At 45.9% G+C, this 19,738-nt stretch overlaps 1 protein-coding gene across 5 annotated transcripts in view; it reads right to left on the bottom strand.

Moving 5' to 3' along the window:
• The window catches only part of LOC138453031 (protein kinase C and casein kinase substrate in neurons protein 3-like), a 170,928-nt gene that overhangs the window by 83,836 nt on the left and 67,354 nt on the right, over positions 1–19,738 (bottom strand). The gene's annotated exons all lie outside the window — the stretch shown is intronic.

Raw genomic sequence — 19,738 nt, 5'->3', positions numbered from 1 at the left:
GGTCTAGGGGACAATATTCTACATATATTTGCCTAGCAATCACGTAGCAAACGTATACTACGCCATGAATGATGGATTAGCACCTGAGAAGAAATGCTCGGTTGACTCAACGGATCAGGAACAGAGTTTCTGAACGAAATGCTGGTATTTGCTTGGAAACTACATTCTTGGCTGGGTGGGTGTGCCGAATCAGCATCCGGGGCACCAGTGGTTCAGGGATGAATATTGCTTTCTAAACCATCAATCTACCCCACACCTCTATTACACCAGAAGGGATCCAAACAGAATGGAATACAAGTGAATTATAAGACCTCCTTGTCCAATTTTGGTAACGTGGATGGCAAATCGTTGGTTAGTTGCAACACAGCAAAAATACAATTATTAACCAATGATAAAAGGGACTGTCCAGTCAAGGTTGTATAACAATATCTACTTTATTATTAATACAACAGACAGTTCCAGCACACTACAATTACAACCCACACTGTAAAGGAACACAGAGGACAGACAGTTCACAAAGGAAAGGGATGCACTCTGGATACTGACAGGAGAGTAGATGGTAAAGCAATTAGTCTTACTGTTCAAGGTTATTTGGTTTCGACACCAAAGGGTCAAAGGGTCGTAACTGTCTCTAGGGGCCTTCAGAGAAGGACCAGGTGGGCAGAACCACAATGTACCTAGTGCTGAAGAGATTCTTGCTGCTCGACAGCATCCAGGCGGTTCCAGGGCACTTTGCAGCCTGTGAGACACAGTTAGTGGCAGGAGACAGCTGTGGGTACCAGGTGGCAGGCAGTTCGGCAAGCGAGGCTGGATGGACGTTTGCAGGCTGTCCGGCGTGGCAGCTCGAGCCAAGAATCGTCTCTGTGCTGGTTGGCAGATCTGGAATGCTGGTTGAAGCGTTCGGGTGGCACTGGTGACTGCGGCATGACAACAGTCAACAGTGCAGACAGATGCGGTTTGAGGACTCGACTGTCTCAAAAGTGTCCTTAAAAAGATGTACACCGGATGATGCTTGTGTGGCAATCCTCTAGATTCTTTGTAGGGCTTGTGCCCTTTCAAGGGGATGGCCCAAAGCTCAAGAGGGTGTTAGCAGGCAACAGCCTTGTCCTCTGTCCAGAGACTCTCTGGCACGTCCCACCTAGGAAACTTGCTATCAGAACCTAGCATGGCATGCTTTGGGCTGGCTGGATATCGGTTCTTGAGCTGCTGGATGGGGCCTCTTAGTCTGGTGTCTCCCTCTGTTCCCTGGGAGATGTTTAGGGGAGGGATCTTGCTTCCCTCTAGGAACTCCTGGCCTTTCTTCTCTGGCAGAGGATGCAAGGTAGACTGTACCTTCAACTCGGGTCCAAATGAATCCTTCTTCTTACTCCTTGCAAAGTCTTCAGATGATCTGCTAAGTGAGGGGTTCAGTCTTCTTTTAAAGCCAAATGGGCTCCGGTGATTGCTGTAGGCTAAGCCTACTTTAATGAACCAATCCTGGGTCCCCACCAACAATCTTCTGTTATGCATGAGGTCAAGACCAGAGTGCTCTGCAACAGGACAGACACGGGGGTGACAACATATACCCAAGCTCCACCCATCTTCCTGTCTGTTGTAGATCCACATGTCTCTCTGGTTAACTGAGCCCTCTGTGACTTGATTAACGCACAGGTTTTAACTTGAAGTATTTTCTGGGAGCAGACTTCCTGTCTCCCCCAAACCACATACTTCTCCCCTCGGAAAGTGATCAGTTCTGCAGTGGTTTGCCTAAAGTAAACAGTGGACCCAGACATGCATTTCACTGCCTTTCATACAGAGGGATGGGAACTAGCTTCAAGTTGACACATTGCACAACAAAGGGGTGTTAGTCCCGGTTTCCTGTTGTCTCTCAGGCAATCAAGCCCACTCGGTAGGCTTGCCTCAATTATTTCTCATTAGTATGCACTGTCACCAGCCGGAGAACAAAGGGATGCAGATCCATTGAGTCTTTGATATTTTAATTAGGCTGCTCATGGCTGGAGGAAGGTGTGCCTTCCCCCTTCTTGGAATGCTTTGATGTACCCAGGGCTGTCACATTCCATGTGAGTATGACAGGACAAGAGGACTCCTGTAGCCTGTGTCTTCCCAGAGTACAGGTGACTATGTGTTTGGTGCGGGAAGCAGATGAAATGGGTGCAGAATGACTTCACTCATTTCTCAGAGGTTGGACTCCCATCATTCATTTTCATTTATCAAAAAAGTCCAGGCAAGCACACCCTCCCTGTGCGGATGGTCGAATTCCTCACAAACACCTTGGAAGTTGTCCCAAGGTTATCAAAAATGGAATTCAGAAACAAACGGCATCAGCACCATTGCCTTGACAACAGCTTTAAATGAGATCTATCCCAACTCTGTAAGTATTACGATCTGAAATGTATTGCATAAAATGGCATTTGTAATAAAAGTCAATGGCCACATATTGAACATGGATACATTGTAGTTTCATTTTTCCATTTCCTTGGACCCGCATGGTTCAGATCATCTGCAGTATGTGGGCTGAATGTTGATTTAAAGCAGGGGTAAAAGCATTAGACTTTTGTTCTTTGAGAGCTGATGGGCTGAATATATTCTTATCCTGCAGCAGACAGTTCACCTCTGCCCTGTGATATCATGAGGCCATGCTGGCATTTTCCATTTTGTCCTTGTAATCTTGAGTTGACCACAATGCCGATCTAATAGAGTATTTTTTAAAAACATTTTCACCCACCCAGGACAGCCATGTGTGACGCTGGCCTGTCGTGAATACTTAGCATGCAGGAATCTCAAAGATATCTCATTTCCAGGTAAGGAGCCCAACAGATCTGCCATGGGGAAGTCATTTGCAAATTCTGCCCAGAGATCTAACATAAATGCATGTTTTTCTTGTGCTCAGAAGAGATTCGCATGTTGCATTTACAACAAAATAGCCTTTTCACTTTGTTACATGTATTTTTCAGGTGAAACAATAGCTTACATCTCGCCCATCATTGTTCACTTCATCATCCTGATATGTTCATTCTTGACAACATTTTTCCCCATTGCGAAATGCACACATGATGTTAGTTTCTGTGTTGAAAAGTGGGCCTTGGTCACCTGAAATTAAATATACTGGCTTGGCTTCGAATTTATCAAACGAGGCCCACTTTGTGGTCTTAATTTCTCATGGTGCACATCATATTGATTTGTGGCAGTTTCAATTAAAAATTCTGCTTTTGTCTATGATCCAACAATGTGCCCTTTCCATCTTCACATATTCCTTGTGTCAACTGCAGGAATACCAGTATTTGGATTTTCTAGACACACTTAAAAGTATTGCATTTTTAAGGCAGGCTTTTCATTCACCAGTGTGCCTTGCCATATGAACAAGAGGTCTAACCTGACCCTTCCTTTTGTGTGCTAGGGCTGTCATTGAACCCCACAAGCTTGAGGCATGTGGAAGACACTGGGTAGACCACTCTAAAAATTGACTAGGGATTCTGGCCCTGCCCCAATTATCTGACAAATGCTGTTTACTGCCCCAAGAGCATTGGCGTAACAGGCAAAAGTCCCTGATGGCCACTGAGCAGAGCAAATAAACAGGTCAGATTGAGTTTTGAGGCAGCTCTTACTCTGCAAACCACAATACTAATGAAGCAGTCCTTTCTCTCAACCAAAGGCTATTGCCTGCCGTAACCCTCAGCACATCGTAATTAATTCAGTCTCCAGACTACCCTGTTCCCTCATTTGCAAATTTCCAGGTCCTTGTTGCACTAGGGGTACAGTGTGTCTATTTGAGGAACAGAGAGAGAGAGAGAGAGAGAGAGAAAGAGAGAGAGAGAGAGAGAGAGAGAGAGAGAGAGAGAGAGAGAGAGAGAGAGAGAGAAAGGAATAAGGGGGATAGAGGGAGAGAGGGAAGAGTGAGAGATGAACAGTGGCAAAACGAGGAAGTGAAATGGAACCTCTCTGCAAGAGGGAATAAGTATGAGTGCTGGGGTGGACCTTTACAACTTTTCATTGACTAACATCTCTGCTAGATAACTGCATTGTATCTAGGGCTATGAAAAGTTGTGGGACATCGACTTTGTACACTTCATGAGATTTACTGAAAAACTTTCCAAACTTCCCAAAGTTGCAAAGTTTTTTGCAGGCACCATTAAATACCCACACATTGAGGTGTGTGGGTGTTTGTGTATTCATATTCTCTATCAGCAAAATAAATGCATCTCCAAGGTGCTGTGTTTCTTCCCCTACACAAACAGCTGTAATGTGAAGATGAGTATTATACCTGCCGAAACAAGGACGTGGATGTAGAGAAACGTTTCTGCTTAACACTATTTGCTGAAATTATTTCTGGCAAACCAATGACTTCCAGCTCAGGAGGATGATAGAGACGAGCATTCCATGTACAGTAGGTAGCAAGTGGGATAGACAATATACCACTGGCACTTCCTAATCGTCTCTCGTGTCTTTCCTGGGAGTGAAGATTGACTTCATCCTTGTGACTGAAAAAATCGAAATCCTTTGCTGTTCGGCGTGATCCTCACATTGTCTTTATACTCAGGTAATTACTGATGACATTTCTTAGAACTTATTTATTTTTTGGTTACTCATTTCCATTTTTTAGGATTGTTGAGAAGGAGGGATGATGGGAGTGGAGAAGACCACCACAAAAGTGTTTACGTAATAGGATCTTGCCTTTGTAATGTGTGATTTGTTTGCATGTTTGGTTGTGTGCAATATGTACTTCAGCCAGTAATAACGTTTACAAATGTGGTTATTTATGAATGTTTTCATTTTCCACTGAATGCACTTTATGAAATAATAACTTTGCAAATAGAGTGCTGCTTCTCAGGTCTCACTCAGCACAGCTGTATTTTTATGAACCAGTTTATGCACACACACATGCGCGATGATTTTTTTGGCCACAATGACAGTTGGCGTGAAATGTCATCCACAAACCGAATGGTGTAGTCCAATATCTTTGCTTTCGGCGAAACTGGAAATAAAGAAGTTAGAACTTTGACAAATCAGGCCAATGAAAAAAAAGCTTGCACACCCCTTATTGTATCCTGGCAGCTGGTAGGCTGTGATTAAGGTAACCAAGATATTTTCTTAAGAATGGGAAGAAAACTCAAATGTGCCAACCTAAATAATCAAAGACCCATCTTGTTGGTTTGTTGGTGAGTCAATGAATAACTTATTTCACTGAGACTTTCTTGAGGTTTATAGATCCAAAAAGGTTTTTTATTATTAATTTATATCAAGGTGTTACGTCACACCATTGATGATAAGCATTTTGCTTCACTCAAAATTAATTAATGTCCATTTTCACATTAGCGCATATAGCCTCAAATGCAATATCTCTCTTTCTTTCTTTTCTTCAGAATCTTTTTTCCTCTCCTGATGAACCATTGCCACTAGCTATGGGGAAACACGTGTTCAGAGAAACCATTGCAATTGTTATTTTGAAGATCATATTGACAACTACTGTTTGAGAGAAACCATTGCAATAAATGCGCTAATGTGAAAATGTACATTATTTAATTTTGAGTGAAGCAAAAGGTTTATCATCAATGGTGTGACGTAACACCTTGATATAAACTAATAATAAAAAACCTTTTTGGGTCTATAAACCTCAAGAAAGTCTCAGTGAAATAAGTTATTCATTGACTTAGGTTGGCGCATTGAGTTTTCTTACTATTCTTATATAATTTGACTATTGGTGTGTGTGCCAGCCACACATTTTAGGGAAGAATCTGTGCTTGACAACCACTATCTCTGTCACCTTAACCTTTAAAATATAAAAGGGGAAGCGCCAAGGGAGTGCTTTGTAGGCTGCAAAGTTCATTTTCTACTAAGATATTTTCTTAATTTAGCATTTACCTTTTATATTTTTCGAATGTCTCTGACGTCTCTATCACTGTTTTGAGACTTTTGGGGACCAAGAGGACAACGGCACCCCTCTCCCCCACTCCCACTGTTGCACATATGGACTTTGTAATCCACTGGTAAAATAGTGTCAACACAGTTGCAGAATTATTGGTAAACCATGTGTCCATGATACTCAGAATGTTGAATCTATTTCCACTAAATAAAATCATGGAAATATTAGTAGCATGTTGCATGGCTGATAGGCAATTTTGTATCCCGTAATTAGGCTTAGACGAAGTTGGCCGTAATACATTTTGGATGGCAGCATCTTAGTGTGTAGCGTTTAGTGACTATGATGCTCATACTTCCAAGAGGATGGGTAGCACCAGTCCATACAATAGGGAAACAAATGAGGCATTGGCTGGTTCCCTTCATATACCATATATACTGTGGGCATCTGTTGGTCATGGGATGCTGAGTTGAGTCCATACTGTACATTGGTTGCTCCTTGCCGCCGCTGTAATCCCCATAGCAGTAGGGTCCAGGCTAGGACTTACCTATAGAGCAATAGGCCCATGGTCGAACTAAAAACACAAAATGCTAGCATGGGCCCGTATTTTTGGTCAAAGTGGGCTTTTTTTTGGCCAATGTGGGCCACTTTGATGAGTTACTTCCCAGTGTGGCTAATAGTTTTGACCAGTGTTGCTGAATAAATACTCTTTAAAATGCACAATTTGCATCATATTTTATCAACCAACTACCCCTTCGGTACTATTCAAAGAGTTTCACAAAAGGAATGAATAGCCATTTACAACTGTGGGCCACGTTTTCATTGGGGTCAGAGGCAATTTTATTGCCTTGTCCGACCCGGGTAGGGTAATAAGCTGCCATTCTCTTGGCAGTGCTATTTTCATGGTTAGTTAACAGGTTCACTCCTCTAATGTTGACTCCCGGTATTACGGGACAGCACTGAACTGTGTCAATGAATTGCGGTAGCATTCGATCGAGGTTGATCAAATTGTCATGGTTAGTCAGAAGCATAATTGGCGCTATTGTCATTAGTTATAGCCCGAGGTTAGGCAGTTTCAATTCCTACACCTCCACTGATGGTAGACGCAGAATTTATTTAAAAAAGAAATGGACTTCCAGGCTGGTAGCCTACTGGTGAATATCAGGATATCTGTTCAGTATTCTTTGCATCCTATTAAGTGGTCAGCAAAAGGATGTTTAGTTTTATCCCTGAGGTATCATTTTTTGAATGGTCAATTACCATTCTTAGCAGTGACATTTGCACGGAAGGGAGGTCCCTCGCGGTTCCTCAGTGACTCCAGGTTAAGTACAAGAGTAAAACTCCCCCAAATTTGCCTTTGGTTTCAACAGGTCACAATAATTGCAAATACTCTAAATGCTTAGAACAAAGTCTATCACCCCACACTTCCAACCCAGACCCCAGATTTGGAGGATCAGAACACATCGCGTGGGCGTGGTTGACAGTCCACAGAAAGGGCCTCTAGCCTAAGGTACAGCTAGTAAGTCGGAACAGTCAGCGGGTAACAGACTTAAATCAGTGCCTGCAAATGTGCAACACCTCGGCAGCACACCCTCCAGAAAGCATTTCCCGCCCTTCAAACACCACTATTGTCTCTTTTGTCTCCAGTGGAGTTGCCCTCACCAAGAAAATTTTGATTCATCCATGTTGGCGAGTCCGCCAGCTGAAAAGCTGATTTTAACCATACAGCATTATGACTGACTGCTCAGATGGACTCATTTCCGCCTCATAACAAGCCTAATGCCCTCCACAGACTTCCATGAGTGCACCCTTCTAGCAAAATATTCAACAATCTTCAAAAATACTCAATGATCCAAACAGTGTATGCGGGGCCACGAACGACCAAAAACAGTAAATGCAGGGCCATTAATGATCAGAAAAGTGTATGTAGGGCACCTATAAATCAGAACACTGTGTGCACTAAATCCAGTATAAGGCCCATTAACTACCAACACAGTGCAAACAGGGTAGCTAAGAAATGGAGCAGTTTATGCGGGGTACTAATGACCAAAGTCAGTGCAAGCAGAGCCACTTATGCCCACAATATGTATAAAAGGTCAGTAACGACCAATAAAAGGACCACTAATGACTAAACCATAATATACCAGGCCATTAATGACCACAGCAGTGAATGCAGGACCAGTCACAAAGCTACAGTGGCGATTTTGAAGAGGGAGCATTTTAGTCTCTATTTTTCAAAGTTGGGGATAATATGATTTTAGGGTTTACAAAAATAATTTTCCTTCCCAATGGGGTTATTTATTTAGGTGAGTAAATGTAAATTCTAGCAATAAAACCGATACATTTTTGCAATCCATAATCTATTGCATCTAGTAATCATACAACTAAAACGATTAATGTTTGACCTTAAAGTTCCTCTTCAGACCAGGTAAAAAGAATATGAGCGCTACTTCTTGCGGCACTGCTCCTGCTACCACTAGTCTGAACACATCTGTGCCGCTGTGCGAGTGGAAGCAGGGGCAGGCTCACATATGCCAATTATTTCATATTTCTTGTTGGGAGTATTTGGGTAATATGATCCCCAACGGTTTCCTCCCCTGGTTGCTTCTAGATCCCTACCTGACAAATGCTCCCCTCCTCCCCTTGTTCACTCCTCACTCTATTCTTTCTCTGCTACCCTCAGCATGTTCTTCCCCCTATGATTGTAACGTGCTCCGTTGCTTCCTGAAGCTAGGTCCGCGCTCAATAAATACCCTAGGAATAATAATGGAGTGAAATTAAAATCACATATTGCAAAACAGTATGATAATTATAATAATAACGTGGTTCAAATACATGGCAATACGTTGGACAGTTACATCCTTCTCCCTCCCTAGCCTCAACACTGCTGCATCACCAGTCATAATGGTGCATCCTTTCCCTCCTGGCACTCCAGGATCTGGGACAGGGCGTGTTAAAGACTGTGGCCTGACACTCATTCAGTGTTGTAATCACAGGTCTAATTGCAAGGGTAGATCCAGCTACGTGGTTCATAGTCCTTCTGAGGGTTATGCCTGTGCACACCCAAGACCATGCCTTTCCTGTGCTGCACACGCTGTTTCCTCATATTATATATTATATTATGTTTTGTTACTAATGTGCGATGACATGTCTGTTTCGCCACCCATTATGGAGGAGACTTAAACTGTCAAAGGGAAACATTGGTCAGTTTCTGTTCCCCAGTGGACATGCCCAATGGATCAGGCAAGGCTGCAGCATGTTTGCTTCCCCAGCCTTGCATGGCCCATTGGGGATGCAGGCCTGGGGAACTGCAACTCAGAATTCTGCAAAGTGGGCATTCCAGCATCTGCCTGCACATTCAGATGGCTTGCCGGACTGACTTCCTGGTTCATGTTCATAGTGCGTGGGAGCTGGAGGCCTTTCGGGTGGTGCTAGAGGCGAGGAGCAGCATCCTGCCCGGGGATGAAGGTAAGATTACACTTAATGTATGTTGTGTGTATGCATGAGTGTATGAATGAGTGAGTGTATGGTGTATGGTTGCACGTGTCAATGAGCGAGTGAATGCTATGCATGAATGAGCAAGAGAATGTTGGGTGAATGTGTGGGGTGTGCTTGTATTTGTGAAAATGTGCCAGACTGGAGCACTGATGTGGGTGGATTGGTTGGAAGTTGGGGGGTGGCAGGGCATGGCCTTAATGGCCATCTATTATAAAGTAAGCATGATAAATGTTATTATGTGGCTATACTGGCATTTTGGTGCAGCCAGTCTAGCTATTTTGTATTGTTATATGGGAATTTGTACTATATAGGCTTGACTGGAATTTTACTTTATTTTGGCATGCAATTTTTTACTGGGCTTCTATGCTACAGCAAGCATGCTAAGTGTTATTGTGTGGCTAGAATGAGATTTTGATGCACCCAGTCTGGCTATTTCGTACTTTGGCATGGCATTTTTTACTGGGCATCTATGATAAAGCAGGCATAATAACTGTTATTAGGTGGCTATAGTGGCATTTTGGTGCAGCCAGTCTAGCTATGTCTTACTGTGGCATAGCAATGTTTGCTGGGCATCTATGATAAAGCAAGCATGATATGTGTTATTAGTTAGCTAGACTGGTGTATCGTGGTCATTAGCATATTTTGCTCTGTCTACATTTTCTTACTGTGGTATGGAATTTTTTGCTGGGAATCAAGGGTAAAGCAAACTTGATATGGTATTATATGTCTAGACTGGCCTACATTGGTGCAGCCAGTTTGGGCATATTTTCATATTGTGGCATTACATTTTTACGGTCATATATTGGCAGAAGAAGCATTGACATGTTTTCTTCTAGTTTCATTATTGGCATTATGCACAAAGCAAACATGAGTATATTCTTATATGGGAATACTGGAATATATTGGTGCAGCCAGCATGGCAATGGTATGGTCACAGCCAGTGGGAACATGTTTTTATGCTAGCATATATTGTGGGTAAAGGCATCATGAGAATGCATTAGGAAATGCTCCTGTGCACTGTTCGTGACTTGTATCTATTGGATTTTGTGATGAGTTACACTACAAAACCTATTGCAAACTGTCAGGCTTTTTACCCATTTTTTCACAGAAAGTGTGCTGTAAAATACACCACTTTAATCAATTTTTCTAAAATTGCCTCGGTGTGAGTACACCCCGCACCACCAGGTCCTCACTTGGTTGGTTCGGGCTCCCTCGCTAGGCTCAATCACTCTGGCATATTTGTGCAAAATATTTATGCCCCTCCAAATAAAAAAATCACCATCCGCCACTGGCTTGTGCCATTTTCATAGCTCCTTGGCTGACCCCTTACTTTGCCCAAGTCAGCCGTTAATGATAGTCTGCCATTGTTCTATGGCAGTCAGTTGTCCAAGCACCTGGCTATATGTAGCCACAAAAGCCTTGCAATAAACACATGGAGCGGCCAATGATTGCCCTCATCTCCTTTGTCGTCGCCACAGATATCAGTTATACCCTCCTGTGGCACTTGAGGCTCCACTGGATCTGGCTGGGTGTTCTTCCCATTGTGTGGGGGGTGCATGATTCCTCTACCAGCATGATCTGGGGTCATGTTGTTATATATCTCCTATACAGGCAATGATACAATATTTTGGTCGCCAGGAAGTTGTTCTTGTTCAACCATGGGAAAACATGCTGAAGAGAAGTCATCTTGAATTTGACGCATTTGATGAATTTGTTTAGGGGCCTTAGGTCTGATATTGGGTGTCAATGCCCATTCTTCTTTTTGATCACATCACATTGCACCGCATCCCTTTATGCCTCATCACATCACACCATGACCTACCACATGCCATGAGCCATCATATCACACCATGCCACATTACATCACTCCACATCATGGAACATCACTTCAGCCCCTCTGCCCCCATGCAACAAACCCCTCTGCATGACATCACCACCTGCCCCATTGCATCACATTGCACTGACCATATTGACATCACATGAACCAAACATATCTAATAGGCCAAACTAGGAGACAATAACACCACATGTGCCTCAATCTTCTTGATAAGACCTCATTTGGTCTTGCACCTAGCAATGGTGTAGAGAGGATGTCACTACAGGGTAACTCCATTACACAATAAATACAAGTACTCATTTTATCGACAGTGGAAGGAAAGGAGGCAGAAGTTAACTTTCCAGAAGTCGCACATATGCACCCAGGCTCCAAACAGATCTCTGGAGAGCTCCATAGACTTGAACCAGACCCGTTCGGAGGAACCCGCTTAATGCAGACAAATCTCTGCCCATCCTTTTCATCAACTTCCAGGGACGTCAATTCACCAAAATGCCAGGGGTTGCATTAGTGACATCACATACCTGATGACTTCACAGGAGATTACATCACTTGCTCTTTGGTCTCAAAATCACAGGAAGTGATGTCATGTGACCTTTGTCAACAGCGTCACAGGAATTTGCATCACAGATACAAAACCCCACAATAAGGATAAATTAATAAAACAAGAAATAGTTGCGACAGAAGACAATAGCTCCTTTAAGATACTGTTAGATGGTGTTGATGTTATGATAGTATTGAATACTAATATGTTAATGAATTTCATAGTTAAGGAATGATACTGAAATCTGTATGTATTGAACATTTATATTGTTGTAAAATCCAATAAATATATATAAAAAAAGAGAAAAAGAAGAAATAGTTACTAAAGCAGACAATAGCTCCTTTAATTACCAACCCTACAATGGCACTTGAGTGAGGGAGCTACCATCCCTTGTACAGGCACGGGAAACTCATCAGGAACAAGGTCCGCCTCAAATCCACACAAACACTCTAACACAACAATATGCTAACTCTTCCCTCTGCACCAACAAATGACAGAATGCAGCTATACCCCTGGATTAACTCGGCCTAGCTACACACATACTTTTACACACTCATCACCTCAACAGTCTTTAGAGTGCAGCTATACCCCACGAAAATCAGCATAGCACACATAATCCATTTCACAATCTCTGCCGCCACCTGAATGCTGCTTACCAGGTTCCACTGGCTTGGCTGCACACATTCTACTGATCCCACACAACCACTGCACCATGCCTAGCACTAGAAAGCAGCCACACACCACCTAATCCACTCTGGCTACACACATACCGAGAGCACCCAAGCACTTTACTGCACTACACGCTCCACTGACCTAGACTACGGTGCCCTGAGGGAATTCAACCCACAACTCTTTGATATGATATGATATGGCATTTATAACGTGCCTATACACAAGTGTTTCAAGGAGCGATGAGGCAAGGGAGGGGAAACAGAGGGAAGACAGAGGCAGCGATCCTACTAGGCCAGGTGACATTGAGATTGTGCAAGTGCAGGGGAGTGGGGAAGGGTAAAAGTGCAGGGGGAAGAGGGTGGCAGTGCAATACATAGGATAACAGTAAAATAAATGAGACAATAAATAATTAATAATAAATAAAAGTGCGGCCAGCTGGTGGCAAGTGCAAGGGTAAGTGCAGACATCAGGTGTCAAGTGCTAGTAGGGGCTTTAGGAATACAGAAATAGTCTCCGCTGCAAGGGATGCCAGGGGGCACTGCAGGTGTGCAGCTGGCGGGGAGGGGACCGGAGCCCGAGATCAGAGGGTAGCCAGGTAAACCAATGCAGTTTCAGATTCAGCCAAGAGATCAGCAGGGGAGAGTAGGAGAGAACGCAGAAGCAAAAAGGAAGTTATTGAGGTGCTTCCGGAACCAGAGATGGTTCTGCTCAAGTTTCAGAGAGGCAGGGAGGCTATTCCAGAGGGAGGCCCCAGCCGAAGAAAGAGATGTATCACCAACTCGCTGCTTGGAGAAGCGACTGACCCTGAGGGAGTTGGAGGCGGATGAGCGAAGAGCCAGAGAAGGAAGATATTTACGAAGAGAGAGTTGAAGGTATTGAGGCCCCAGAAGGCCTTGTGGACAATGCAGAGGGGTTTGAACTTAATCCTCGCCACCACTGGGAGCCAGTGCCGAGATTTCAATCTGGAGAGATACGATCTTGCAGTCCTATGTTAGATGAGTTGCAGAGGGCGGAGAGTAAAGGCAGGCAGATTTAGAAAGAGGCTGCTGCAGTAGTCCAGCCTAGAGAGAACCGGAGCTCTGGGGAGAGTGAGCTTCTGGGGGAAGGAGAGGAAAGGAAGAATACCTCTGAGGAGGTGCAGCTGGTAGTGTGACTTCTTAGAGACATCAGAGATGTGAGTAGAGAAGTAGAGTGTGGAGTCTAAGATGACCCTGAGGGTTTTAGCCTCACAGGTGGGAGCAGGAAGAGGGCCAAGAAAGGCTGGCCAGAGAGTGGCAGGATAGGAGGCAGCAGGTGTGCCAATGAGGAGAATCTCTGTCTTACTGGCATTAAGGCAGAGATCATTGGTGGCGCACCACTCCTAGATGGCGGACAGGCAGAGATGAGAGCGGGAGCACAGGTGGCAGAAGGGAGCCTGAAAATGAGTTGAGTGTCATCCACATAGCACTGAAAGTTGGGGCAGAGAGCGGCAATGCGGTGGGCAAGAAGAGCCGGGTACTGGTTGAACAGCCAGGGAGAGAGGTTAGACCCCTGGGGAACACCACAGGTAGAGATAGAGATAGATGGGAGGAAGGTCCCAAGTTGGACCTGGGAGGGTCGGTCAGAGAGGAAAAGGGGGTATACAAATGCCCAGTAACATAACAGGTATTCTGGTTGGTGATGGACTTGTTACAGGTGTTGCATCTGCTGGCACCTGGGTGTCATCAGGTGCATGGTTTGGTTCCTCTGCTGATCCCTCGTCTGCTGAGTCCTCCTTATCTTAAACTGCTTCTGCTCTCTGGCCACTGTCCCTTTTTTGAGAGGAGGAGGAGGAGGTATGCATATAGAAAAGCACTACAATGAGATGAAGAGCCCGGCATGGGCAGGCCGCAAAGCGGATTTTCCATCTTGCATTGCTTTCCTCCTGCGTCTGGGAAGAACTCATGGTTTTACACCTGTATGAGATTTTCATGCAGGCGGAAAGCCAATGAATTCCAATGAAATTCGCATTGCATTAACAAAGCGTAATTTGCAGGCAGAGTTTTATTTCTCTCAAAGCGGAGAGTAAAAGTGAAGAGTAAACACTGGTTTCACCTTGATTTACTCTCCACGTTAACGGTCCACTTTGTGAGTGTTGAAAATGACATGCAGTGGACCAGCTACACGCATGTGAAATTGTTGGCTGTCCATGCTATTAGTATACAGTATAAAATGACCCCCTGAGGCTTACTCAAGGTTGTGCCATGGGTGTAAATGGACACGACATTACACAGTGCTGTTGTGGAACGATGGTGCACACGCCCGGGGTGTGGAACGGCTGGGGTGTATCACAACAATGGCGGTTTCGCTGCTTGCATTTGGCTGACGGTCTGGCACCCTTGTATTATTGACAGCAGGTTGCCTCAGTGTAGGCGAACATGTTGTAGTTTGAATCCGTATCAGGTGACCCAGAAGGCATGCAGCACCAGCCAAAAGCACAGACATAAAAGCCCAGGAGTCCCCATCGTGCAGAATGCCTTTCCCCGTGAGCCATGCCAGAGAACTGTTCTCTGGGTATCACAGGGCTGCTAGCTGGGCCTGGGAATTGTAATGGACACATTATCTGGCACGGTAATGGTGCTGCTCACGGAATCCCTTGTCACATGATGCATGAGTGCTGTTCACACGAGTTATGCAAGGCAATGCTTGTGTTATGGCAACGGTTTTGTTTCTAGAGGCCCGATATGGTATGCTATGCACCGACTGTTTATATCGGGCACACGCGACTTCGTCTTCTGGTGGGCACACAAATGTATTTTAGGCATCTGTGAAATGTTGCAGGCCTTTAGTCCTTGAGAGTTTTTCACGAGCTCTTGTTCAGAGTCACCTTTAAACCAATGGGTTTCAAAGCAATGCATTTTGGAAATGTGATTTAAAATGCACGTTTAGATTAATTTCCTTTTCCAAAAAACTTCTTGGCAGGGTCACCCCCTTTGCTCCTGAAAAAATCCTCTCCCGCCCAGTAATAGGGTTGCCTGAACTGCTGCTCTCGCTCACTCACTGGGTGACTCTCTCCAAGCTCTGGGACTTGTTTGTTTGAAATGATGGCTACGTGGTGGGACTTCAGGGGTGGGGGAGCGGGTTGGGGCGCCAGGGCCCAGAGAGGCTGCTGGCATAAGGACCCTGCCACGTGGAGAGGCTCCCGGGCGTCTCCCTGGGCTGCTGCCACTGTCGGGAACATGTGTTCGACGTTAGCTGGAAGGGATTCTGGTACCGCATGCTATGGGCACTGTACATAAACAGAGCATTCTGTGAGGCAGCTCCGGTCCAAGAGAAACAGCACGACACGCGCAGTTACTATGAGGAGAGAGGAGCTGTCGCGTCCGCCTGTGCTCTATCCTCAGAGAATTGCGCAAACGGTGGGAAAACTAGAAACGGTGGCATTTTCATTTTTCCCAACATAGGTGAGAATTCAAAGCGTTTATGGCGGCCACATCACACTTCAGACGGTTCTTAGTCATTGCATCGAATTCCTACCAACGATTCCATCGAACGGAAAAAATAGCATCAAGTGCATTTTTTTTAATGGGGGGGAACCCCCAACCCCTTTTTTAACTTTTAAAACTCATTATAATTAAACTAAACCCTTTACCTTTAAAAAAAAATGCATTTGATGCTTTTTTTATATGCATTTTTTCCATGGTAAGGCATTCGATGCAATGACCGGATACCCTTCAGACAAACGGAAATCTGTGTCTCTGAAAGGCATGTAGGACTGGATGTTAGTTCAAACTGCACCATGGCATTCATTCATACAAGGACGACAGGACACGTCTTACGCAGTTCATTTAATAATAACTGGTTAACTCAACACCTCTTCCTCCCTGAGGCTCCTCCTCTTTCTCCTGCCTTGCGCAGTCCTTAACCCTTGAGTGTTCTCATAACACCTCCCCCTCACATATCTCCTTACGTCTACGTTACACCTCCTCGATGAGTCGGTACAGCCTTCTGATGATTTGTTTTGGCTGTCCCTCTGGGACCTTCTCGCCTCCGCTTTCTGCTGATGGCAGGCCACGGCTCTCAACCTCTCTTCCTTCATCGTCCACTGTCCTCGCCTCTTGTCCGGTATATGCGTCTGGCCTGAAATGCTTGAAAAAGGATGCATTCCTTGTGACTGCCCTCTGCGGGTTTGTAGCCATCACCATCGTCCCTTTCACGGCAGTTACCCAAAAGGGTATGCTGTCATAGTTTGCGTCTGTCTTCCTCTCTGTCCGTTGCTTCACGAGTACTTCTTCTCCTTCCTCGATCTCTTTCGCCCTCGCTCCTCGAGTTTGGTCTGTTCTTTCTTTCGTGGCTTCTTTCGCCTTTGCATCTCTGTCTCTAACATCGTCCTCTAGAAGGTCCCGTTCCTCTTGGTGCCTTGGGGGCCCTTGGGTCTCTTGGGGTAGGCGTGTTTTGGCCTGCTATGCTCTCATGAGGTCTCCTGGTGGCACTCCTTTCACTGAATGTGGTACGTGCCTGTAGTGTGACAGTATGCAGCATAGGGCTTGCTGGATTGACATACCTTCGATGGTGGCCTTTTCAATGGTCCTCTTCATTGAAGACATGAACCTTTCAGCCATCCCATTTGCTTGTGGCCACAGCAGTGTTATCCTCCTGCGTGTGAACCCCATGAGTTTTGCGAACCTGTAAAAGTACTTGCCATTGAATGGTGGTCCATTGTCTGTTTTAACTGTATCAGGGACGCCCCACTCGCTGAACACTTCATCTATGACCCCAGCAATCTGGGCAAAGGACGTGGACAAGGTGTGCTTGACAATGGGGAACCTCGAGAACTTGTCCACTATTACTAATAGGTCGTTTCCAGTCTCGAGTGGCTCGTAGAAGTCCATCGCGACTTCTTGCCACACCCCCTCAGGTATCTGTGCCGGTTGATTGGGAAGTGGGGTGTCGCTTCTCATTGCACACCGACATGTTAGGCAACTCCTTACTACCTCCTCCACCATTTTGTCCATTAGTGGAAACCATGGCAACTGTCAGAGCAGGCTCTTGAATGCTTCTACCCCCCCTGTGACCCTCGTGTGCTAGTTTCACCACACCCCTCCGGAGGGACGATGGGATGACAATGCGGCAGCATCGTAGCAGTATCCCCTGTTCCGACACAACTAGTTCTGAACTAACTTCACCATGTGTTCCAACTCCGGTATGTTCACCCCTTCCTGGTGACACGACAGCCTTTTGTCGTCCCTCCATTTGTTTGAGGCAGTGAGTTCCATGGCCCATCTGGTGGACGGGTCTGCCTGTGTCGCCCTTGCCAGGTCCATGGTGGTGATTGCGGGGGGCAGGGCTTGCTCCATCACATAACACAGATACTCTGCATCCCCTTCCCTTCGCTGCGATGTGTCAGTCGTCGGGTGTCTTGACATGTAGTCAGCCGGGTTGCTGTCTCCCCAGCTCTGTGCACGATGGTGCAATCGTATTCTTCAGAGGCAGATGCCCCATCTCTCAATTCTGGGCAGCATTTTGGTCCTTGGATTCCTGAACAGTGATAACAGGGCCTGGTGATCTGTCACAAGGGTGAATCTCTTCCTGTTCACGAAGTGGTTGGTAGGCCCACACTGCGACCAGGCTCTCTTTCTCCACCTGGGAGTATGCGCTCTCCGTTGGGGATAGGGATCTGCTTGCGTATGCCACAACACAGCTAGCCAGGGCCTCCAGTCTTTCCCATTGTGTCAGAATGGCCCCTAGGCCCACCATGCTGGCATCAACCAGGGGGTTGAAGTACGACAGGTGCGTGGCGCTTGCAAGTTCCGACTTAATCATGTCAAATGCTGATTGGCAGTCACAGGACCACCAGAAATATTTGTCCTTCCTCAACAGCCGTCTCAGCGGTTCTGTGGTGACGGCGTATCTCTGTACGTATTTTCCACAGTATCCAGCCTTTCCCAGAAAGGATCTGATCCCTCCCACGTAGGTGGGTGCACGCAGAGCGTTGATGGCACATACTCTGTCTGGGGCAGGTTGCATCCCTTGCCCAGAGAGAATGTGTCCATAAAATCTCAACTTGTCCTTGCTGATAATGCCTTTTTCACGGTTCAGGGTGAGACCTACTTCCTTCAGGATGGTGCACACGTCCATGAGTGCCTGGTTGTGTGCCACTTGGGTGGTGCCGTACACCACGATGTCATCTGAGTAGTTGCAGGCTCCTTTGACTGGGAGGAGTAGGTGTCTAATGGTCTCCTTTCCTCTATCTCACTCTCTACCTGTGGTGTTCCCCAGGGGTCTTACTTCTCACCCTGGCTGTTCAAACAATACCTGGCACCTCTTGCCCACTGCATTGCCGCTCTCGGCTCAAACTTTCAGTGCTATGCAGATGACACTCAGCTCGTTTTAAGGCCCCCCTCTGCCACCTCTTCTCCTTCTCTCATCTCTGACTGTCTGTCCGCCATACAGGAGTGGTGTTCTTCGAACGATCTCTGCCTTAATGCCAGTAAAACGGAGATGCTCCTCATTGGCACACCTGCACCCTCATTTCCTGTCTCCCTCTGGCCGGCCTCCCTTGGCTCTTTTCCTGCTTCCACCTGTGAGGCTAAGAATCTCGGGGTCATCTGCGACTTCACACTCTCCTTTTTTCCTCACATCTCTGACGTCTCTAAGAAGTCAAACTACCAACTGCACCTCCTCAGAGGTATTCTTCCTTTCCTCTCCTTCCCCCAGAAGCTCACTCTCTCTAGAGCTCCGGTTCTCCCTAGGCTGGACTACTGCAACACCTCTTTCTAAATCTACTCTCTGCCCTCTGCAACTCATCCAGAACAGGACTTGTCCTTGGCCTCAAGCTCAGGGATCGTATCTCTCCAGCACTGAAATATCTGCATTGGCTCCCAATGGCTGCAAGGATTTAGTTCAAGACTCTCTGCATTGTCCACAAGGCCTTCTGGGGCCTGGGTCCTCAATACCTCCAACTCTCTCTTCGTAAATACCTTCCTACTCGAGCTCTTGGCTCCTCCACCTCCAACTCCCTCAGGGTCAGTCGCTTCTCCAAACAGCGAGTTGGTGGTAGATCTCTTTCTTTGGCTGGGGCCTCCCTCTGGAACAGCCCCCCTGCCTCTCTGAAACTTGAGCACAGCCATCCAGAAGCACCTTAAGACCTTCTCTCCCCAGCTAATTTCCTGTCTGATACTGCACTGGTCACCTGGCTACCCTCCGATTTCAGACCCAAGTCCCTGCATGCCCATTTGCACACCCGCACTTCCCCCTTGCACTTGGGTCTGTATCTGTAACCCTACAGTCCCCATACCTGCACTTTTGGACACCTGCTGTCAGCACTCACTTAACCTTGCACCTGCCACCTGCTGGCCTCCCTTCTTGTTATTGT

Source organism: Ambystoma mexicanum, chromosome 1p, assembly GCF_040938575.1.
Source record: "Ambystoma mexicanum isolate Mex_15411 chromosome 1p, UKY_AmexF1_1, whole genome shotgun sequence".
Taxonomy (NCBI): domain Eukaryota; kingdom Metazoa; phylum Chordata; class Amphibia; order Caudata; family Ambystomatidae; genus Ambystoma; species Ambystoma mexicanum.
The sequence above is the reverse complement of the archived record's forward strand: the minus strand, read 5'-3'. Positions and strand labels throughout refer to the sequence as shown.